At 39.3% G+C, this 25423-nt stretch overlaps 1 long non-coding RNA gene across 2 annotated transcripts; it reads left to right on the top strand.

Annotated features, from left to right (window-relative positions):
- Positions 1–31: 31 nt before the first annotated feature.
- LOC134739587 (uncharacterized) lies at positions 32–24097 on the top strand. Of its 2 annotated transcripts, XR_010126388.1 has the most exons (4): positions 32–158; positions 2296–2432; positions 17230–17320; positions 19418–24092. It is a non-coding gene; the product is annotated as an uncharacterized LOC134739587 (long non-coding RNA). The 2 variants fall into 2 exon arrangements; XR_010126389.1 differs by having other exon boundaries at positions 55–2432; positions 19418–24097.
- Positions 24098–25423: the final 1326 nt, after the last annotated feature.

Consider the following 25423-nt stretch of genomic DNA (forward strand, 5'->3'; position numbering starts at 1 on the left):
CGGCCTTTGCGTCCCGCCCACAGGCGACCTGAGCCGCCAGCCGGGCGTGAGGAAGTCTAGGGGCCAGTTTCCGGCTGCGCCATTGCTGTGTGGGTCTTGGGACCTCGAGTTGGTGGGGGCGGGGGTAGGGCAGCGCTGAGATTTCCGGGGAGCGGCAGGTGAGGCCGCGCGGGGCGGGTGACGGCACCCGGGCGGGCTCCTTTCCAGGCTGGAGCCCGAGACTGCCACGTCCTGCGGGGACCAAGTGGTGGGCGAGGAGGCGTGGAGCGGCTTCAGGACTCGAGGAGCGGTTCTGAAGCAGTTAGGGACTTTTGCTTTTGCCCCCCGAGGTCGATTGGAAGACAACCCCCATCCCCTGCTGTAGCCGGACAGTTGGAGGGTCATGGGTGGGTGAGGTGTTTGGCTGAGGGAAACTCAGACCAAAGAGCAGCGGCAAGAAAGCAGTTGGGTCCCCACAAACCGTCCGAAGTCAAGGTGAGAGTCACACAACGACCCTTGACGATTCCGGCGAGTTCATCGTGGTTCACATCCCACTCCATGCCTCTCTCTTCTGCCTGGACAATAGTTACATCCTTATGAAAAGGAGGCAAGCTGCTGGGCCTTGGTGGATCCACTCAACCTTGTTACCAAGGGACATGCCGCCATGCTATGTGAAAAGGGGGGTTTTGTTGTTTGTTTTTAATTTAAGTATCTAATTCGTTTCACGAAAGAATGATCAATACCGGCCCACAGTAAACTTGATAAGTAATTAAACTGTCAGGGCATAGAGTTCCCATAGAGGTGCTTGTTCTTTCAATACACAAATAAAGGGATGCAAAAGTCAACATGCAGAAAGGGTGAGTTAATATTGTCTTCTAATCTACAGGAACTGAAAGATTAGCTAATCTGGTTTGGTTGGTGACCAAATTTTGTGATTGCTTGCACACTGTTTGACTACCTCTGACAAATGTTGCAAGACCTCTTCACTGTTTGATTCTCCAAAGACTATAGAATGTTCTCTTTCAGGAGCAAGCTGGGACATGTTTAACTAGTTTAGGTAAAACAACAATAACTGTTATTTACCAGGGAACAGGCTTTTGGCGGATAATCTAACGATCTACGATACTGTCCGTTGGGCATATGTTAATGTTTGTAATGTTGTATTACCAGCAGTTGTTTTCTTACTCCTTTTTATTTGAAAACCTGGATGATAATTTCAAAGCCTATGCTGCTTAAGCCTAGCCTGTACCTTAGTAGCCAGAAAAAGTAGACTCAGTCACTGGATTGTGTGCACTGAATACTTACTTGAGATAACTGATTTTTCTAAAACTTCCCCAAGTCGTGAATCCAAGATGTGGGCAGAATGTATTATTTTAACATCCTTCGTTCCAGAGGCCAGTGCGTGTTTTATTTTAACCATGATAGATGGTTTTCCCAGTTACTGCCTCCGGATAGTTGCAGTGCTGCATTCCTAGTTAAAAGCCCAGAAGTCTTGGCAGGAAGAAAGGGCATATAAGGAGAAAGCCTTTGTAGCTCTTTAGCTGTAATCTAGACCGGGGTCCCCAACGACGAACTGGTACCTGGTTTGCCTGTTAGGAACGGGGCCGCACAGCAGGAGGTGAGCGATGGGTGAGTGAGCATTTCCGTCTAAGCTCCGCCTCCTGTCAGATCAGCAGCATCATTAGATTCTCATGGTGCGAACCCTAATGTGAACTGCATGTGCGAGGGATCTAGGTTGTGCGCTCCTTATGATAATCTAATGCCTGATGATGTGAGGTGGAACAGCTTCATCCTGAGAGCAGCCTCCGTCCCCGTCCATGGAAAAATTGTTTTCCACGAAACCAGTCTTTGATGCCAGAAAGGTTGGAGACTGCTGATCTAGACCATGCCTTTACAGTCTAAGTTTGCTTATCTAGCTTCAAGTTCCAGGACAGTCTGCAAGACCAGGAACAGCATAGGGGTTGCCACAGTGGAGCTCCTTATTGCAGTCTACATTGCCTTAACTAAAGGTGGTGTCAGGATTGATTCAAATACTGTGAACTACTTTCCATAATGAGGAGTCTGAGCTCGTGAACTGAGATTCACAGTTGTGGTACAGTAATGATACGTATACTCTGATAAGTCACTCTGAGTGTGTTTCCATTTAGATATGTGGAAAGCATACTAGACAATCTCCAATGCCCTTTCAGCTTTAAAATCTGTAAATTGGACTAGATTTGGTAATTTTTCTTACTTAAATAAATAGCATAGTAAGATATTTGATAGAAACATTATTGCAAGTTTTCTTAAGGTCTTTTTTTTTTTTTTAATTTTGAGACGGAGTCTCTGTCACCAGGCTGGAGTGCAGTGCTACGATCTTGGCTCACTGCAACCTCCACCTCCCAGGTTCAAGCGATTCTCCTGCCTCAGCCTCCTGAGTACTTGGGACTACAGGCGGGGATCACCACGCCCAGGTAATTTTTGTATTTTTAGTATAGATGGGGTTTCACCATTTGGCCAGGATGGTCTCGATTTCTTGACCTCGTGATCCACCCGCCTCGGCCTCCCAAGGTGCTGGGATTACAGGCGTGAGCCACCACGCCTGGCCTTTTTTTTTTTTAAAAAAAAAAAAAAAACACAGTCTTGCTCTGGCCCAGCTGGAATGCAGTGGTGCAATCATAGCCCACTGCCTCTTCAAACTCCTGGGCTCAAGGGATCCTCCCTCCTCACCTTCTGGATAGCTGGGACTACAGCCACAGGCCACCATGCCCAGCTTAGCATACTCATTATTTTTTAAAACTATGACCAGTATTAATTTTCTGCTTAATGTATTCAGTTCTAAGTCAAGCCCAACTAGAGAGAATGAGTTTCAGTGATTTTTTTTTTTTTTTTTTTTTTTTTTTTGAGACAGGGTCTCACTAAGTCACCCACGCTGGGGTGCAGTGGGTCCATCACTGCTCACTGCAGCCTTGACTGCCTGGGCTCAAGCGATCCTCCCACCTCAGCCTCTAGAGTAGCTGGGACTGCAGATGCATGCCACTATGCCCAACTAATTTGTAAAAATTTTTTCTAGAGGCAGGGTTTCACTCTGTTGCCCAGGCTGGTCCCAAACTCCTTGCCTGAAGTGATCCTCCTGCCTTTGCCTTTCAAAGTGCTGGCACTACAGGTGTGAGCCACTGTTCCAGGACAAGATCTTATTTCTTTGTTTGAAAGGATCCTTAATCAGGTTTTTATTCTCTCAAATGTCTGTCAGAATATGAATTTAGAATAACAAGGAAATAAGGTCTGCTTTATTTACTTTTAAGAAATAAAATACTATTCATGTAAGTTTAGCCAAACTAACTAAACCTGATGCTGTTAATGAAGTAAGGCCTGCCTTTGCATAAGATAATTCCTGTGTAGTATGTCACACCACCAGCCTCTTCAGCACTAGTGTACTCTATTGCAATTATATTTTATAAGTAGAGCCTTATAAAATTCTTTTGTCTATTGAGAATGGAAGTCCTGTGGCAGTCACATGCCATTTTTTTTCTTAAAAAGTATTTTTCCCTTGATTGGTACAAAATTACATCTCATTCTAACCCATGTCAAAGTTGTAAGTAGTGAAACCAGAATAAGATTCAGATAATATTAAGATAATAATATAGTTTAATAAGAACAATTGAGTGTGTCTAAAAGACTTTGAGAGTTCTCTTACCTGCATCTTACTTTGATGGAATTGGTTTCTTCCCTAAATTTTATTTTGTGAGGTTTTTTACTTCCATTGAAACATAATGCAAAACATTTCTTAATAGGCACATTTATGTAATATTTATTTATTTATTTTTATTTATTTATTTTGAGGCAGAGTCTCACTCTCTTCCCCAGGCTAGAGTGCAGTGGTGCGATCTCAGCTCACTGCAGCCTCCGCCTCCCAGGTTCAAGTGATTCTCCTGCCTCAGCCTGCCGAGTAGTTGGGACTACAGGCGTGCACCACCATGCACAGCTAATTTTTGTATTTTTTTGTAGAGATGGGTTTTTACCTTGTTGGGCAGGCTGATCTCGAACTCCTAATGTCAAGTGATTTGCCTGCCTCAGCCTCCCAAAGTGCTGGGATTACAGGCGTGAGCCACTGTGCCCAGCCAGTGATTTTTTTTTTTTTTTTTTAGCATAATCAGGTTTTAGTGATATTTGAAAGTTTATACAGAAGAATAATTTTTTTAAAGCTACTTATTGTGGCCAGGCGCAGTGGCTCATGCCTGTAATCCCAACCCTTTGTGAAGCAGAAGCAGGTGGATCACCTGAGGTCAGGAGTTCGAGACCAGCCTGATGAACATGGTGAAACCCGTCTCCACTAAAATTACAAAATTAGCTGGGCGTGGTGGCACATGCCTGTAATCCCAGCTACTTGGCAGGCTGAGGCAGGAGAATTGCTTGAACCCGGGAGGTGGAGGTTGCAGCAAACAGAGATCGTGCCATTGCACTCCTGCCTAGGCAACAAGAGCGCAACTCCATCTCAAAAAAAAAAAAGCTACTTATTCCAGCACTTTGGGAGGCCGAGGCTGGCGGATCACCTGAGGTGAGGAGTTCGAGATCAGCCTGACCAACATGGAGAAACCCCATCTCTACTGAAAATACAAAATTAGCCAGGCATGGTGGCGCATGCCTGTAATCTCAGCTACCCGGGAGGCTGAGGCAGGAGAATTGCTTGAACCCAGGAGGCAGAGGTTGCCGTGAGCCAAGATCATGCCACTGCACTCCAGCCTGGCAGCCTACAAGAGCAAAACTCCATCTCAAAAAAAAAAAAAAAAAGTTACTTATTGAGTACTTAGTATGTACCAGGTGCTGGGCTAGGTGCTTCATACTTATTATCACTAATCCTGAAACTAAACAACCCCACAGGATTGTATTTTTATACTAATTTTACAGATAGGGAACCAGAGACTTTAAAAATAAAGCAGGAATTTTAAGTATATCTGGCCAAAATCTCTGCTCTTTTTTAATCAAAAAACAAAACAATTGTAGAATCAAAAAACATACTTTCATTTTATGAAATCAGCATTTTTTGTCTTTCATTTTTCTTGACAAAAAATGCTGATTTTATAATATGAAAGTATGTTTTTTGATTCTATAATTGTTAACAGATAATAACTAAAATCCCCCCAAACTTCAAAATTGCCTGTTGCCCAGGTGGTGGCAGCATGTCTCAGAGAGCTAATGTGCTGGGGAAGGTTTTCTCCAACCTTGCCAGTTGATTGGCTTCTTCATCCCACATACATGACATTATAAACCTCTCAATTCCCTGTTGGGCTCTTTCACTGCTATTAGACCAACCCATCAGTGGTTCATGGTCCCATTAGCCTCATCTTCTGAATGGGTCATACTCTGCCTGTTTCAGCCTGTCAAGTGACCAAATTATTTTCTGGAAAACTCATTTAGGCCTATCCTATAAGTTGTTTCAGTTATTATTTTTCCAACCATTATTAAATGTTATTTGGCAGAAACACCTAAACTGTTAGTTAATATTATTAAGAAATGCTTGTTTAAATTAGAAGGCATGCGTCTCAAACTTATGGAATACACCAATTAAAGGAGATAATGAAAAGCTTATAAAAGATAGAGGCCAGGTGCAGTGGCTCACGCCTGTAATCCCAGCACTTTGGGAGGCTAAGGCGGGTGGATCAAGAGGTCAGGAGATCGAGACCATCCTGGCTAACACGGTGAAACCCCGTCTCTACTAAAAATACAAAAAAAGTTAGCCAGGTGTGGACTAAAAACACAAAAAATTAGCCAGGCGTGGTGGCGGGCGCCTGTAGTACCAGCTACTCAGGAGGCTGAGGCAGGAGAATCACTTGAACCCGGTAGGCGGAGCTTGCAGTGAGCCGAGATCGCGCCACTGCACTCCAGCCTGGGTGACAGGGTGAGACTCCATCTCAAAAAAAAAAAAAAAGAATTAGTCTTCAAAATAAGAACAATAAAATTCAGTAGGGAGCAGTACAAGGTTATATAATTTGGAAGAAATGCATATAAATATATAGCAGATTACTCGTTAAACCTTCATTAGCCAAAAATTGCTTAAAACGTTCTTTTCATATGTTTGCAGGGCTACTGCCTTCCTAGAGGTTTCAAATGAAGTGCTGCCTATTACAAAAGCCTTCTCCACCCTTATAACATTTTTTTTCTCCACAGCTGTTACCTCAATCTGATATCTTGTTTACTGGTTCACTGTCTGTTTTTCCCACTAGAATGTAAGCTATATGAGGTCAGTTACCCCAATACCTAGAAGATTGTTTTAAATAATTGATTTCACGATGTAGCATTGTTGCTTACAAATAAAACTGAGAATGTTTGAAGGAATTATGAAATAATTTAAATCCTGGATATTTGTGAAGCTCATAGTAAAGTACCAAACTGTTGAAGTATGTTTTGAAAGTGGTGAGATACCCTAGTAGGAAGAGGTCTAAAAGATTAGTAAGATGTTTTGGGAAAGGTTAAAATAATTGTAGTTATCGTGTTAATGAGAGAAGACTAGTTACTTAATGATTTCCAACTCTGTAAAAGTATTTACAGGAAAGTAGTGATTCATCATTTTCATTGATAAAAAGAATTAGTCCTAGGCTGTAGGTGCTACGATTTAAGATAAGAGCAAGCTAGACTAGAGATCTAAATAGAGATCTTTGAAAATGGGATAAAAGTGTATATGCAGACTAGATGCCATCACTAGATACTTTCCAGCCTGTGATTCCAAACGCAGATTGTGGGAGAAAGATTAGATAGCAAAGATTAAATATTAGATAGAAAGATTAGAATTTTGTTGATAATTCCTTGCTACCCATGGCCATTGCCATTTTAAAACCAATTCAGTGTGTTTTTTGAGCATAGTCAATATAGGTGATTATATATTGCTGTTTTGGGTAGTTTATATTTGTTGACATAATACTGAAAATTAGATGTGTGCTTTTTTAACTCCAAGACTTCATATTTACAATGCTTAATCTCCAGAATGCCATCATACATGTACATGCTGCAAACTAATTCCCTGTAGTTAGCAGCCATCGTTTTGGAGGAGTAAAATGTCCAGTAAATCTGAAGCCTTGGGTTGTAGTCCTGCTAAAATCGTAAGAGACCCTAAACTTTCTGGCTGAATCTAGAGGATCAAATATTAGGCCTGTCCCTATATGATTTTTAGCTACGTCAAGTAACTTTTTATTTCTGTACTGGGTTCTCCTAGCCATTAAATTAGAATTACTATCCCATTGGGAAGACTAATTCACGTTTAAGAAGCCTTCGGTGTAAAAACTTTGTATTACCAAAGCAGCCCCTAGCACGATTGCCTTCACCAAGTAGCATTTTAATTTAGACCTTCTACCTTCACCTAAGCTAACTGCTTAAAGTAACCATGCAAAAATTTTTAACTGCATTTGCAATATGATGTTGTCAAGGGTATTGTCCTCTGGGTCATATTGTGCCCTTTAACTTTTTTATTTTTTAATTTTATTAGAGATGGGGTCTTGCTGTGTTGCCAGGGCTGGTCTCAAACTCCTGGCCTCAAACAGTCCTCCTGCCTCAGCCTCCCAAAGTGCTTGGATTACAGGCGTGAGCCACCACACCCAGCCTCAGTGTCCTTTATATAAAGTCCCATGTAAGATATATTAGTATGTGATTCTTAGAATAGTTTCGGAAGCCGCTTTTTGATAGTGAAAATTTTGTCAGGAAGCTCAAGCCAAATTTGAAATTCACGTTTAACGTTCATCCTAGCCTGCATACTTGCATTTCTTTTTAAATATGCTTTTCCTAGAACAGATATCCTTTATCATTATTGTATATGTTCACATAGGAAGACATCGCAATCCTTTGTGAAATAATGTGGGGTACAGGTTGCCTGTAGGTAAAGTGTTTGAATCTCGGAAGTTTACATAGAGACCCCTGATATGTAACAGGTAGTTACAAGTAAAATTCTCCCATTGATCCAAATTTTTATGTTTATTTTTAAATCTCATAACTATTCAGAACCATTAGTTCTCATTCAGAACTGTGGAACGTAAGAAATCATTTGGAATTGCATCCCAAAGTCTAATTCTAAAAGCTAGTTTGTGTCTTTAAAAAGCTCTCAGAGTATAATGTGTATATTTGGAATCTACTTTAAAAAGTGAACAAAAATTTAATGATACCAGACTATAAATATAGTTTCCTAAACCATCAGTTACACATCCTGGTCCCTCACTTAAAGACATCCTGGTCCCAAATTTTTAATTGCATCTGCTGAGTTCAGTTTATGTTTTTAGGCTTCATGGCTTAAAGTAAGGAAGTAGAACAGTCTGAAATCAGAAACTCCATTCTGTTTCATATATGTCTACTTGAAGTAGGGTAAGTAATACTGGCAAGTTTGATGAGTTTCTGGAGGCTTTGAATTTGAAGTTTTCCTAAATTTTTAGATTTGCCCTTGATCACCTAATTTTCCACTCTTTGTAATAAGCAGATAATAATAATTCCTGCCTTCAGACAGAAAGTTGGACCAATGTTTTTTTGATTTTTTTTTTATCTCTAGGTTTTAATATTCTGTTGTAGGACTATGCCACAATTGTAGAGTTGTACTGTTAATGAATATAGGTGTATAGGAATCTGATGTAATCTCTAGTTCTGGGTTCATATTTTATCTCATTATGTGGGTCAAGGAAACTTTATTTTTGTGCCTAGATTCCTATATCCATAAAATAGTATTAATAATACCTGTTTATTGTGATACTAATTAATAAACATATAACTTCCTTTTGATAATAAAAAGGTTGTATTCTGTAGAATTCATTTGTAAGATGATTGTTGGGAGCTTACACAGATTATCATGTAATTAATACTGTAAATAGTAGCTAAGTTCCTCATTTAGCCTGTAAATGCAGATTTGACACACAGCCTAAGTGGAAATAGTGCCTCTGTGTAAAAATGGTAGAAATTTTAATACTGGTAGTAAATAGTGGCCAGACATGGTGGCTCACGCCTGTAGTCTCAGCACTTTGGGAGGCCGAGGCAGGAGGATCCCTTGAACCCAAGAGTTCAAGACCAGCCTAGGAAACAGGACGAGACCTCCCATCTCAAAACCATAAATAAATAAATTAATGAAATTTTTTAAATAGCAAAAATTCAATGAATTTTTGATTGCCTTGTGCCACAGTGTGATTTCGTAAAGAGTTATAGAAAATGAATTTGTCTTGGTCCTTTTTTTCAAACTTTTATACCGTGGAAGGTATGAATGCTTTGTCAGCACCTTTTGGACCACTTTACTATATATGTAGAATTGCATATATGCAATACATATATGCAATCATATATGCAGTACAGGAATCACTTTTTGTTGCATCTGTCTTCAAATCTGCTAATCCTTTTATACCACAGAGAACTCAAAGCTACACATGGGCCTATAAATTATTCATGCATGTATGTAATGCATATGGAATATAGTCCTATACATTAACTGTGATGTGTCCTCACCCTGTATCCCCCACATTATTATCTGTAGAATGAGATACAAACTTCTTAGAGGATCCTAGAGATCCTACTAGTCTGGCCCAGGCTCCTTACAAATCTTCTGCATGATAGGTTTATTTCAGACCTCTTGTAATTCCAAGACATGTCTTCTGGTTCAGTGGTTGAGGGTATAGACTCAAACCAAACTACCTGGTTTGAATCCCAGCTCTGCCTCTTGCTAGGATGCTGCTGCTATGAGAATGTACCTCACAGACCCCCAACTACAGGGAGCTTAATTGACCAAGGGCCCCAGCTGCTTGCTATGCTGTGAAATCCATCACTATGTTTGTGCTAAGACCTTGCTTTTTCTCACAGTTCAGCAACTGAGCATCATAGAGATTCTAGGAGACCCAAGACTCTTCTGATAGCCAACTCAGGATCAAGGACATCCCCATTGCTTTGCCAAGCCTTCCTTAGGCTACATGGCAGTCTGGTACACTTCCACCCAACCTTCTTTCCCTCTCTCTTACATTTGGGGTCAGACTTGCATCCTAGTGTGATAGTCCACCAGTTCTTTCCCAGCTCCTTCCCTATCTTCTCTCACAGGTGTTTTCCCTAATAAGTCTTGTACATTTAGTCCCATCTTGGCATCTGCTTCTGGGGTGATAATATTGGAACAGTCCCACCCATTACCTGACTGAGAAGATGCCACCCTAGTTGGTAGATGGAGCATTCTTAGTCCCAGACATAACTTTGCAGCTTAATTGCTTAATTTCACCAGTGTTGACTTGGAACCCTGTCCCAATAGAGGGAAATAATGGGGCTAAGTGTGATACAGGCATTTGAAAATGCTTGCAAAGACAGCAGAGTTGGCTGGTTATTGCTAACTTAAACACTACAAGTGGAAAACAAGAAATGGGACTGTTAACAAGCAGTTAATAGCTAAGTATGAGAGGCTCCATGGTAACTTATAAAGAGGCCTTTGTCACCTATAGGACAGATTCAGTTGAACCACAGGTTCAAGAGCTAATTAAGAGTCACAGAGCTCCAGAGACATTGGACCGTTGAATATTTAGACTAGGCAGGTCTGTTAATGTAGAGAAACCTGGGATCCTGAACACGGGATGGGGTCTGGATGGATGCCCCTGCAGCTTCCTCTGGACCCTCTGGTCTAACTAGTATGTCTGCTGTGCTGGAAGATACAGAAGCTTGCTGCCACAAGGCAGTAGCCCTTTCTCCCACCTTCTCCAACTTCCCCTACTTCCTTTCTTGGCTGCCAAGCCGGTAACTAAGATTAAATCCCAACATAACCCAGCTGGGACATGCTGACGTATTTGCAAGAACCGGGGGAGCACTCTTGGGATTGGATTTTAAGGGTGCTTGGGTCCGTGGACTAAGCTGTCTTAGGACAGCCAAGTAAAACACTGAAACTGCCTCCCACTCCTGCCAAGATAGTAAATCAGACACAATATTGTATCCTGGGGGAATGACGGAAATTAGTCCCACTATTTAAAACCTGAAGGATGGAGGAGTGGTGGTCCCAATCGTATCTTTTAATTTGCAGGCTGGTCCTTGAAACTGAATAGATCCTAGACGGTAACTATTGACTTCTACTAACTTAACCAAAGAATAACCCTGCTATCAGCTGCTGTGCTGGACTCATTGCTAGAGCAGATCAGTACAGATACATGGTATGCAATCTTTGATTTGGTAAATGCATTTTATACCATTCTAGTTGGAAAACAGGATCAGAAATAGTTCACATTCATATAGAACAGACAAAAATATTCAGGCTGAGTTTTGCCTCAGCCAGTTAACTCTCACCCTCAGTCATAATATGAAGAACTCTGGACTATCTCATCCCTCAGAACACCACACTGATCCAGTTTATTGACAACATCCTACTTATAAGACAGGATGAGGAAGAGATAGTATGGTGAAGGCCTTGGTAAGATACATGAATGCCAGAGGATGGGAGATAAACACTGAAGATTTGGAGACCAGTCACATTAGTAAAGTTTTTAGAGGTCTAGTGCTCAGGGCAGTGTCGAGATATCCTCTCCGAAGTGAAAGACAAATTGCTGCATCTTACAGCCTCTACACCAATAAGGAAGTATAGCACTTGGTAGGCCCCTTTGGGTTCTGGAGGCAACACATTCTACATCTAAGAGTAATGAGCCAGCTCATCATACACCAAGTGACGTGGAAGGCCGCCAGCTCTGAATGGGGCCCAGAGCAGGAAAGGGCTCTGCAACAGTTCCAGGCTTCAGGTGCAAGCAGCCCTGATACTTGGATCATATGACCCAGCAGACCCTAGTGTGTCAGTGGTGGGAAAAGGTGCAGTGTGGAATTTATGGCAAGTCCAGTGGAAGAGTCATAGGCCCCTGGGATTCTGGAGCAAGGCGATAACATCTGCAGCAGAGAATTGTATTCCCATTGAGAAACAGCTGTTTCATGTCACTGGGTGCTATAGAGACTGAATGCTTTACCATGGGACACTTAAACCTGCTCCTCCTCCCTATCCTTGAGTGGCTGACTTTCTAACTCAATATTTATTAGTTGACATACTACTGAAAGAAAGCATTTTCCTTCCTCCCCCATTCATGTTTTCATTTGTTTATAACAGAATGGACTCATGGATTCTTAGTCAACAAATCAAATACTGTTACTGTTGTTACTTATTTTGATGTTCTAACTGTCCCAGTTTTGACCAATGGGAATCCCAGGATGTCTCTGTCCTTTACTTGTGTCCTCATCATTCTTTGGGGACTTTATTGCTTTTTGGTACAAGATGTTCCAGGCTCATCTTGTACTATTCCCGCTCTAGCCCTGCAATTAGCTATTTCTCCAAGGAGCTCTGCTTCCTTTCCACGTAGAATGGTATTCAGGAACCAAGATCTACTGAGTGCCAGGTTTGCTCATTGCTACTGGTGTATCATTGCGTGTAGTCCCTCTCAGCAGACAGATACATACAAAAATACTTATATTTATTTCTAGCTACTAAAACCCATGAATTTGTAGTGATATCTTCAACTCTAGTCAAATGCTGCTTTCTAGTTTCCCCCTTTTCCATATTTATAACTCCTTTAACAGAAAGAAACCTGGCTGCCATTATCCTCAAAATATTTATTTATTTGCTCATAAATAGAATACACAGAAAGTAATTTTAGAATTGCTAACTCATACTACTGTGAAAAGAAAGCTTACTAGATTTTGGGGTGACCTGTTTCAACTGTCTTTCAATTTGGCAGCTGAAATGCCATCCTTTAAATAAGGTTAACATATTCAAACTTAAGCCCCAAATAACCCTATCTAGGCCATGAGAACTGGATGGTTCAGAGGCTTATTAAAAGGCCCTAGGGATTCAGCAATCTTTAGGTTACTAGCTTTAATCCTCACATCTACTGTAACTAACAGTGCTTGACACAGAATTGTTTATGTTGGCTAATAGTAGCTGATCATGGCTTTATCTTCCAGGTCTTAGTGATTAAAATCACATCACTGAGAATTGCCACCTCAGCTGAAAGAAAGGGCAGATTTCCCCCAATGGTGCTGTTTAATCTTTTTGAAAGCAAACTACAACAGATTGTTCCTAAGTAATTTCTGTGCATGCAAAAAGTACTTAAAGCACAATTCTCAGTTACATCTATTATAAGTGTGCAATATGATCATATCCTTTTTAAAATCCCATCAGGTTTTACAAGCTACAGATACTTTTGAACAAATATTTAGAAAATGATTCAAGGAAACAGGTGCTATCAAAGGCAGTACTTTGAATCTGGAAGACCAGTGCTTTCTCTCTGCACCAAAACCAAATTGATTTTAGGAGATGGCATTTTTTAGTTGGAATATAAATTCAGTTTAGGATTTTGTGTAAATGTCCTGTCAACATCAGGTTTCAAGAGTGCAAGTCATTTGTGCCCTCATAAGGGTTTCTTTTCACTTTTAGTAGTTTGTGTCATTTTGCTAGATATTGTTAAGCACTTCTAACTTGCATTCTTAGCATTAAATGGTAAGCACTCCACAGATGAATGAATCGTTTAGTATTGACAGGACCTTTGAGGAAGGCTTATAGTTACTAACATCAGTATTCAATGTTGTTCGGTACATTAGCTTGTCCCTCTAAAATGAGCAGTAAACTTAAAATTTATTACTGTCATCAGCTTAATATCAGTACATCAACTTGCCTATTTTGCTTGATATTTTACCTTTAGATTTACTGTATCTGCTCTTTACTAAAACCAAATTTTGTGTTGAGTCCTTAGCGTGTCTGGCCTATTTTCTATGAACTTGTGTAACTAGGAAAATGTTAGGGAAAAGAAGAAGGAGCACTTTCAGTCTTTGGAAAGCACATTGACCTAATTCATAAGGCGATGTAAAGGCTGGAATTATGCAAGCTGGCCTGCCTTGATATTATCTTGTCTAAATGACCTTAAATTAATGCAGCTATAGTTGATTAAACAAAAATATAAATTTATTATTAGAAAGTACACCTGTCAGTTTACTTTTAGTTCATCTCTACCAAAGCATATTACATTTGTTCTTCAAGGAAACCATTGATGTGCGTGCTCCTAATTTTAAGACAGTCCAGTTGGGATTCCTTTAAGGTAGATTAGTTTTTAGGCAGAGTATCATCATTAAATGTCTGTGGTAGGCAGTGTCTAAGATGACTCCCAAAGATATTGTCTTCCTTGTATTTGTGCCCTTGTATTATCCCCTCCTGTAGAGTTTGGGTTGGAGCTTTTGATAAACAGAATCTGGCAAAAAGCAATGGATGTCACTTCCAGGTTATAGACAAACTCTGGCTTCCACCTTGCCTACCCCCTGGTTTTCTCGCATGCTTACTTTAACAGAAGCCAGTTACCAGGCTATGAGCTGCCCTGATGAAAGGCAGGAGAGCCAAAGAAAGCTTCTGGCCAACAGCCAGTGAGGAGCCATGTCCTGCCAATAGCCACTCGAGTGAGCTCACATGCAAGCTGTCTTCCTCCCCACACCCAGCCTGGACTGACACCCCATGAATGCAGTCTCCAAGAAACCCTGAGCCAAAGGACCCACTAAGCTGTGCCCAGATTCCTGACCAAGAGACACTCTGAGAGAAGGGCTGGCTGTTTGAAGCTGCTAAATTTTGGGATAATTTGTTACCCAGCCATAGATAACTAACACAATGTCCTTTAAAAAACAAAAAACAAAAGCCCATCAAACTTCCTGTTTTCTTGATAGGGCTTCAACTCGCATTTGAGATCAATAGTTTTGCACAGTGATTTTCAACCCTGGCTGTACATTAGAATCAGCTGGGCAGTTTTTTAAAACTACAAGTACCTGGGCTTCACCCCGAGCAATTCCACTTGAATTGGTCTGCAGTGGGGTCCGGGCCTCAGTATTTTTTTGAAGTTCCCCAGGTAATTCCAGTAGGCAAATGAGGAATCACTGATTTAACACAAGTGGACTCAGCGCTTTCCGAGTCCTGGGTGTATTGAGCAGGATATGGAGCTCCCTGTCATAAGTAAGGCGAGAAGACTAACATGTAAGAAAGAAATTACGAGGTGATATAAGAAGCACAGAAGAGGAAACACCCAACTCAGCCTGATAAATCAGAAAAGGTTTGACAGAAAATATTAGGCCATTTCTTAAGCTTAAGTGTATCAAAAGCTAGTTAGCAAGAACTTGGGGAAATAAACATTCCAGGCAGAGGAAAAGCAAGAGTACAGGCACACGGCTGTCAGAGAATAAGCAGAGAGATGGTATGCTCATGTTTGAGTAACAGGTCAGGAAAAAACTCCAGAGGGATGAAAGATGAGGACACGACCTGTGGTGGTGGCGACCTATGGTGGTGGCCAAAGGAATAGAGAGTAGGAGCGAATGAATTAGCTAGTCAGGATCTACGATGGCTAGGATGTGGAGGGAGGCACTGAAACAGAGGAGCCCGGAATGACTCCCAGTTCTGGTTTGCTGATTGTGTAGGTGGAAGACTAACTTTGGCAGCAAGTACGGGGGAAGCAAAAGCAGAAGACGGAGGGAAATGAACCCTCCATCTGAAACTGAAACAGTTCAGTTTTGGACCTGTTAAGTTTGAAGCCTCAGAATAAACAACTGGTTGCAGTTGGCCCTTGAAATGAAAATCCAGTTGCCATGTCACTTGCCAGAAGAGCACGTTCTTGTGGATGATTTGGTGTATTTGGAAATAATCAACAACTACCTTCTATTTTGGTGCTTTAGTGATTTGCAGTCAGCTTTCAATGAGACTGGGAAGATCTTGAGAATTAGCTGTCTTGACATTTGGAACACATTCCATTGCATTAAACCAAAGAAGCCTTTACAACTGAACTATGCATGCTGCTTTTCACTATTTTTGTTCACTGGATACGGTTCACTCCCACCATACTCTTCTCTTAGGTACCATTGCCCCACATAAGCAGGTAATGCCTTGGTTTGCCCAGCTCTTGGTAGAATTTTGAACTGACAGCAGATTACATTGTGTCATGAGGTGGGAAGGGCTGGGAAGGCAACATCCACATATCCCCATTATGATCTAGTCATTGTTTCCATTTCAAAGGAGCGATACATTCAGCTCAGCACTTCCGTCTATTTAAGATACGTTAGCTCCATGAATCAAAGTGAAGCTACATATTCCCATTGTGAACCTGACATTGAAATATACGTCTTCCAGTTTCACTCACCTGTTATGAGTGAGGCTTACCTTTAAAAAAAAAAAAAAGGGATCAGAGGTATTTAGTATTCCCAATATTTGCTTTTGATAAACTGATACTTTTGAACTTTTAAAACTATTTTATGTCTTCTGTACTCACAGCTCGTATACCCCCACAAGAGTGCAGAAGCCACAGGGAAATACAACTGGATCTTACTGTGAAAGGCAGGATTATGAGGTCTCGATATCAAGGCTGCCTAGAGGCTGGTATAAAAAAATGCTGATGTCCACATAACTTGTATCTCTTAAGTAAATCAAACCTGTAATTCGGCTTGGCTGCTTCTAAGTCGTTTTGATTCCTGCCAACAGAACATTAATGAACTTAGCTTCTCTGCAGGCTTATTTGTGTGTAATACCCAATTCCTTCTTCCTCGTTCCAGCAGTTGCCCCTGGTCCATCTGATAAGGTGGAAAGCTGGACTAGGTCATACAAATCCAGGTCATTACTTAAACCCAGATTATTATAGACAGTGTTCTCTAATTCTTCTGTCTGGTTTTAGAGTGGCAAACAGAAGAAAGTTTCTAGGGCTTGGGTTTGGAAAAAAAATCCATACACTAATAATTCTTGTCTTGAAGAAACATTTTATAAAATTTAGCTTATTCTAATGCCTTTATATTTCCTACTTTTATTCTCCTTTTGACAATGATAAATAATTCAATTATATTGCAGTTTTGCTTTTGGATCTTGGTTTACCTCCGTGGATTTACAGTTGTGGGAATATTCTAGAACAAGTAGTCATCTAGATTTCCCCAAATGCCCTGAGACTGATATAAGAAGCATACTAAAATGGACATGAACCTAATTTTTCAAAAGTATAAAATAATATAAACCAGTTTTGACCAAACTTGCCTTCAAATTAGAATTGCCTGGAGATCTCTAAAATGCCATATCCCAAACCAATCAAATCACTATTTCTCGAGGTGGGACACAGGCGTCAGGAGAGCTTTAACTCCCCAGGTGATTCCTATTTGTAGACAAGCTTAGGAACCACTGACCTAGACAACTGTGTTACTTGAGGATTCTAAGTGGGCACAGCTGCGGCGTGTTCACTACCCAGCCCTGCCCTTGGCATGATGTTCTCTCCTATCCAGCTTCTCCATCATCTTTCTCCACCTGATTCGTAGAGACCTCTGGATGTCTGAGCCTAAGCAGGGCCACTAAATGAGAGGGAATTCCATCACTGAAAAGCAACAATGAATATATTAAGGACCACAGGTGGGTGTAAAATAGATTTCTGCAAATTTTGTGAAGTAATTGTTATTTGTTATATTTTTCCTGATAACAAAAGTTTTATGTCAAAGATTTTTGTCTTCCAGTTTTAGTTTCTTATGCAGTAGTTTTAGGAAACTCTGGTGTGCCAAGATGATATATTTTTTTTTTCATGCTTGGGCAATTGTTTTAGAATTCCTTGTTTGAGTTCAAGAACATCTTTAAAATATCTAACTCGGGGGTATTATGTGTGTTGAGTGAGAATTGTCCATTTGCCTTCTTTAAAGAAACACTATTTGACACAAAGATAGGTATTTAAATTTTTATTTTCTGTGTATACACAGCACATTAGTTATTTATTTAAGCAACCACTGGCTGTCCAAAAACTGAGGGAGGCATGATTTTAAATATAACACCACTTGTTTACCATAGCCTTTATCACAACTCAGAGCTCTAGCATTGTACAAATAATCACATATTGTCTTAAAAAATTAAAAAACTAAAGTAATCCAATAAAATAATGATTTTGCTCTCTGTATCTTAGGAGAGATAGAAGAAATATTGCAATTGAAGCTGCTAGATGGTTATGATTATCTGAATAGGTGTGATCTTGACTTTAGCGAATTAACGGGTAAGCTTCTTACTATGAGGTTGGTGCAAAAGTAATTGTGGTTTTTGGTAATTGCACCAACCTAATATAAGTACTTCATTAATTGTAAACCATATTTGATTTAGAAACCATTTATACGTAATTTCTGGACTTGTATTCAATTAAAATAATCTATGCTAATATGTGCAAATTCTAGATCCCGCTCTTGCTTTGATCATCTGTTTTCTGCCACTAACTGCCACTGAGGAGTGGAAAAAGAAGGCACATAGCTATAATTTAATTTCAAATAATATTTGTCAGGGAAGATGTTTGGTTGGAAAATGCATGGCTTTTTTAACTCAGATTTTATTCTGTAAGTGATTATTGGGGGCAGAGGGTAGAAAAAAAAAGAGAATACATGTCTGTCTCATGATAAACAAAAGCCTGAGATGTTACAGTTACTTACTAAAATCACTTTTATCATATGAAGATTTTGGATAAATCATTATTAAGGAAACTAAGGACAGCTGTGGCATGGAATCAGAGGGCTTTCAGTTTGAATCCCAGTTACTCACAAATGTAAAGTGGTATTTTCATTCCTCTTTTGTTAAAATGCTGTTTTTAAATGTAAGACGTTTACATTTTGTCCTAGATCACATTGGCTTCTGTTCCCACAGAAAATGTTATATGCTATATGTCAGTTTTCATTTCATTAAAAGTGAAAGTAAACATGGTACACATCAGCCAAACAGTAACTAATCCCGACATAATTTCAGTATTAAATGAGGCTTGGAATATGTATTTGAATGGGCATGATAGTTTGGGAAACTGTAATTCAGAGATGTCCTACTTATAACAGTGATGTTGGGGAATAGGGTTACCAGTTATGGCCTATATTTGCTCTGTCATATCACATTCTTACAGTATGTAATTATATTTGAAGAAATATCCTTTGAGCCATAGTATTTTGGAGTCAAGTATTAGGCTATAATTTAGACATAGTTTAAGTAGAATAAAGTAACTTTATAAGATTGTTCCAGATCTTTGTTCTATATCTCTGTCTTTTATCCTTCCCCCTTGCAGAAGTCATTCCTATTTACCTTACTTAAAAAATGAGAGAAAGTATAACTCAGGCTGAAATAAAGCACCAGACTAAAAAGAGATGCCCATTTTCATTCAATATTTATATTTGCCAGAATAAAGGGAGACAAATAATTATTTTGCCTTTACGGCCTTGATTCTGGATGATAGATTAAGTAGACAGACTGTTGACCACATGTGACTTAAGCAATATTGTTAATTATTTTACCAAGCTTTGAATCAAGGTTTCCTTGAAGTAAGTAAGCTATGCTGTGGATAAACCTTTGGATGATAAAGAGTGAGCTGTATTGCCTTCAATATTGTTTGCATCAGAACATTACTAGGTGGTATCGATTTTGAAAAATAAAATTCAAATTTCTGAGAACATAGACCAGATTCAAGTATTTTTATCTTTTTTTTTTTCCTTTTTTCAGAGAATGGAATCTCTCCATGTTGCCCAAGCAGGTCTCGAAATCCTATCCTCCCACCTCTGCCTCCTTAACCCTAAGTGCTGGGATTACAGGCATGAGCCACTGTTCGTGGCCTTAGGGACTTTTAAATGTTAAATTGATTTTGACCTACCCAGGAGCTAGAGAATACCAATGATTACAGAGGGGAGAATGAAATTGCTGTATAGATTTTCTGTGCTCCTTTAGAAAATCCATTCTGGAGTAAAGAGATGGGCAATTGGTCAACTCAGTTTCTTTCTGGTATAATATGTCAGAGTTTGATATTGTCAGTCTGTTAACCAAGATTTTTATTGGGATATTTGCTGAAAGAGACTGTAAGAATATCCCATCACCAGTAATTAGAATTTGTTACAGGTTTCAGTCAGGGCAGTTGAAAGGGAGTTAATTTGGTAACACAATAACCTAGTACCCAACTAACTCTGGAGCATGAAGAAAAATTGGTTGATTAAGGCTTAAGTCAGATAAGTAATGTTATAGGTTGACATGGCTGGGTTAGCTCAGGTTTGTATATTTGTTTTTTCAAAGAGGCAGACTTTTCCTAAGATTAGAATCCACAGTAATGATGGAAGCAGAAAACTTAGGGGCAGGCCGTAGGTGTAAAATCAAAGTTGAGCTGCTTCTGTGTCACAGCTGTAAGCACAGGAAGTTGCCCATTTTTTTCAAGCACTATTTCTGCATAGTCATATATCAGCTAGTGTTGTCAACATAGACACGAGAGACAATGGGAATACATACATGGAATTCCACCATCAGCCAAAAAAGCCACATAAGTCTTTGAAGCTCTCAAATAACACTCATGACACCGAATGGTACATTTTGATGCACTTTGAAACTCTTATCTCTTTAGTTGGTAAGTACATTTGAACACTTAATATGTGCTCAGCAGAAGAGAAGGAGAACAAGGGAAGTCTAACATAAAATCAGGATTTTTTCTTTTCTCCTTGAAGCCAATTAGAATGTGTGTATGTGTGTGTGCGTGTGTGCGTGTGTGTGTGTGTGCGTGCGTGTGTGTATTATTTAGTGTAGTAACCCTTGGGTTTTTTTTAAAAAAACATGTTTTACTATGAAGTGTAACATACAAGAAAGTGATAACATATGACATGTACAGCTTACAAATGGTTGTAAGAATTAATACACTTCGTAACTGCCACCTATGGTAAAAACAAGTAGGTGGAGAAGGAGGAGAAGAACAGAAGAATTTAACTAGCATGTCAGAAGTCTTATGGATCTCTTTCCAGTCACAACCCTCTCTCCAAGCTTGATTCCTATTCCCTGAGTAAGTTCTAATCTTACTTTTTTTTTTTTTTTTTTTTGAGACAGAGTCTCATTCTGTTGCCCAAGCTAGAGTGGTGCAATCTCGGTTCACTGCAATCTCTGCCTCCTGGGTTCAAGTGATTCTCCTGCCTCAGCCTCCCGAGTAGCTGGGATTACAGGCATGTGCCACCACGCTGGGCTAATTTTTGTATTTTTAGTAGAGACAGGTTTTCGCCATGTTGGCCAGGCTAGTCTTGAACTCCCGACCTCAGGTGATCCACCCGCCTCAGCCTCCCGAAGTGCTAGTATTACAGGCATGAGCCACCGTGCCCAGCCTAATCTTACTTTTAAAGTAATCATTTATTGCTTTTCTTTACAGTTTACCACTTGGATGTGCATCCATATGTACCAAATACAACCAGAAAGTTTAGTGTTGTGTGTCTGGAAACTTTACAGAATGAGGTCATACTTTATATATTCTTTTGTCTTGTTTCTTTCACTTGTTATCTATGATGTTGAATGTAGATGCAGTCTGTATATTTTCATTGCTATGTAGTATTCCATTATATAAACGACAACTTATTTATCCATTCTACTATGTTGGACATCTGGGTTGCTTACAGTTTGCGTTACAGGTAATGTTGCTGTGAATATAGTTATGCTATCCCTTAGTGCATATAGGCTTGCATTTCTGTTGGACATAGTCCTAGTCAGTAAAAAGGAATATGACAGAAGTCAATGAAACCGTCTTTTTCTGAATGAAAGTGTAGTGAGCCAGTAATCTAATGAGGAAAACAGCTGTTCTTTTTGTTATTCTAATGGTAGGTGCTGTCTGGATATAAAGATGACTATTTTCATCCAGGTAATTAAAAAGATTATTCAGGATTATATCTTTGCTTAATATGAATGTCTACAAGTATGTTTCACCAAGAAAATAAAATACATTTTAGTTTTAAGCCATATCTGGTATTATTTCTAGAATTCTAAAATTAACAGGATAAAAAGTCCTTAGAGGGCAAGGATTCTTTCATTTTTTAAATGTACTTCACAGTGACCATAGCAATGCTATTAAGATGCTGAATCCCAACCAAATATGCATTCTCTTGATAAGTATACTTTGGAGTAAAATTATTTGTACAAATGGATATAACTTTTCAGATGTCCAGAACTTTAATTTTTCCTTTATTCTAAAAAGGGGGAAAAGATGGATTCCTTTAACTTAAAACTGTTTCTGTTTTGAAAGCCCCTATCCTGAAAGATAGAAAATAATAGTTTTGATGAATCCATGTAATATTCTGTGTTCTTCACAATTTTTCTTACAACATTATTCCTATACATGTTCTTAGTATAGATAATATTAATGTATTTCTGAGGCCATTAATAATTATAATTTGGGCCTTTTGTTTGCCTTTTGAACCTGGAAGACAAAATAGATAGTATATTAAGATGCAAATGTATATTTTCTAATGGACTTGTGCTTCAAAGCATGTGTATTTTAGGGCTTGGCCTGATTTTGCCAGCTAAGGCCAGATCATTGTAAATTGATTTCAATATCTTTCTGCTTTTATGAGCTTTGTTCTAAAGCTTCACAGGAAGAATCAAAATAATGTTTGTCACACTATTCTAGCTTAGCTGAAATCTTGTTCCTGTTTACACTAAATGACCATTGGCCTAATGCAGTTAACATGAGTACTTTACAACTCATCCGAGAACTATTTCAAGTGTTGAGGAAAAGGCACTTTAATTGAAAAATTACTTATGCAGGATCAGACTGAGCGAGAATGCTGTTTTTTGTACATTCAGCATATTACACATACCATGATCCATTTTGCTCCTTTGTTATAACAAATGAATTCTTTTTTGCAATGAAAGGATTCTTATGGTTTATCTTCCTTGGGGATTGTAACTTTCAAAAGGTGTTCTTAAATATATTACTACTTTATTTAAACTATTCACTTCCCAGATGTGCAGTGCTTTGCACAAAGAATAATTCACTAATGCCCTGAACACACAAAAGGAAAATGCTCTGCTGGGTTTCCCTTTTTATTTTACTTTCCAGTGGTAGGTTTATGACTTGATGCCCAGCTTCTTAATAAATTCACCTCTCACAGGACACAGTTCTCTTTAGTATGTTTTCCATGCTTATAGAAAGAAACACTGTATTAGCAAACACCAGTAGAAATTTCATTTTCACCATGTTGCTTTCTCTGGGTATATATAGAGAAACTCCTTAAAGGGCTTCTCCAGGACAACTAAAAGTTACCTTTTTCATTGATCTCTTCTGTGGTTTTAAAATATTTTCTTGACAACATATTGTTTTTATTAATCCGAATTAAGCATTTTAGATTCTTTTATGAATTTAAAAGATATTAAAACCAAAGAATTGGAAAAATATCTAAGAAAAGTTACTAATTTCCATGGTGGGGTACAGAGTTGGTGTGTGTAGGAAGTTATACAGGCAGAGGAGCATTGGAAGAAAAGTGGTGTTTAAGGAAGATTACTGCAAACTGGCAGCAGGCAAGAGTCCAGGACGTTTACCCTTCCACCAAGTTTTCCCAGCCTGCTCTAGCCATGCTATTATTTTACAAGCTCCTATACATATTATATAATATATAAGCAAGAATGGATGGATGGGTCAAAATAAAATGCTTCTATCAGCAAGTATAGAATAATTCCCCTGATAAGACAGCAATGGTCGAAATTCACATGAAATAAAAAGATCTTGGGTATGGTTTCTTCCCTGGACTTAGAATTTTAATATGTTAATGTACATCTTGAGGTTCCAAAAAGGGCCTTATATTTCAAGGAATGCTGGTGTTTCAAGCAACAGAGTTTGGGAAACAACAAGTTAAAAGATAATCTAATGCATTTAGGTAAGAGGTAAGTGAAAGTTAGAATATATACTTGAGCAACATGTAACCATAATGGCTGTGGAGTCCCAGCTTTGAATATCTTGAAGAATAGACAATTATCAATGTTCCTCCCTCTCAAATGATCCTTCTCAACACAGGTTGTGCTTGATGAGGTAGAACAGAATCTTAGCAGGATTTTGTCAAATGCCTTTTCTTCTTCATCTGTTGAGATAATCATGTTTTTCTCTTTTAGTGTGTTAGCATGATGAATTCCGTTGATTGATTTTCTAATGTTAAACCAATCCTACATTTTTCAGATAAACCCCACTTGGTTATGATGTACTATCCTTTTATCTCTTTAATATATTGTTGTATTTGATACTCTAAAATTTTGTTTAGAATTTTTACATCTATGTTCATAAGGGATACTGGTTTGTAGTTTCCTTTGCTGTAATATCTTTGTATTTTCTGCCCTATTTTTGGAAATGTTTGAGTAAAATTGTTATTTATTCATTAAATGTTTGGGAGAATTTACCCTGAAGCCATCTGTGCTTGGAGTTTTCTTTGTGGGAAGATTATGAACTGTGATGTCCATTTCTTTAACAGATACACAGTTCATACCAATACCCTCAATTCCAGTCCAACACCACAAAGTCTATTCTAGTTTTCATCCTTTCCATACTTGTAACTCCCTACCCTGACAATGAGAAACTCCTCTCCCATTATCTTTCATGTACTTCCTTATTTGGTTAATGTCTCTATATGTAACCCATCTTCCTTTGCTGCTGCTGCCTCTCCAATACAAGTGCCCTCTTCACCTCCCTTGGGGTCTGAAACTCTGCCAAGGGCAGCAAGTGCTACTTCCCCTTCTACACCTCAATGCATGCCCTCCTTACACTACCCAGGCTGATACCATATGCCAGACTGCCCCCATCGCGTGGTGATATGGTTTGACTCTGTGTCCCCACCAAAATATCATGTTGAATTGTAATTCCCAATGTTGGGGGAGAGAACTGGTTGGAGGGGATTGGATCACGGGGACAGATTTCCCCCTTTCTATTCTCATTATAGTGAGTTCTCACAAGATCTAATGGTTTAAAAGTATGTGGCACTTCCCCCTTCATTCTATCTCTCTTTCCTGCCACCATGTGAAGATATGCTTGCTTTCCTTTCATCCTTCTGCCATGATTGGCAGGAGGACTTCCTGAGGCCTCCCTAGCCATGTCTCCTGTACAGACTGTGGAACTGTGAGTCAATGAAACCTCTTTTCTTTAGAAATTACCTATTCTCAGGTAGTTCTTTATAGCAGTGTGAGAATGGACTAATGCAGAAAATTGTTACCAGAGAAGTGGGGTCTTGCTATAAAGATACCTGAATATGTGGAAACAACTTTGGAACTGGAGAATGGGCAGAGGATAGAACAGTTTAGAGGGATCAGAAGAAGACAGGAAGATGAAGGAAAGTTTGGAATGTCCAGGAGAGTTGTTGAGTGATTGTAACTAAAATGCTGATAGCGTTATGGACAGTGAATTCCAGGCTGAGGTAGTCTCAGATGGAGATGAGGAACTTATTGGGAACTGGAGTAAAGGTCACTCATGCTATGCTTTAGCAAAGAGACTAGTGGCATTGTGCCCGTACTCTAGAGATCTGTGGAACTTTGAACTTGGAAAGATTATTTAAGGTATCTGGTAGAAGAAATTTCTAAGCAGCAAAGCATTCAAGATGTGGCCTGGCTACTTCTAAAAGCTTGTGCTCATTTGCATAAACAAACAAATGACCTGAAACTCAAACTTATATTAAAAGGGGAAGCAGAGCGTAAAAGTTTGGAAAATTTGCAGCCCAACCATGAGGTAGAAAAGAAAAA

Source organism: Pongo pygmaeus, chromosome 4, assembly GCF_028885625.2.
Source record: "Pongo pygmaeus isolate AG05252 chromosome 4, NHGRI_mPonPyg2-v2.0_pri, whole genome shotgun sequence".
NCBI classification, from domain to species: Eukaryota; Metazoa; Chordata; class Mammalia; order Primates; family Hominidae; genus Pongo; species Pongo pygmaeus.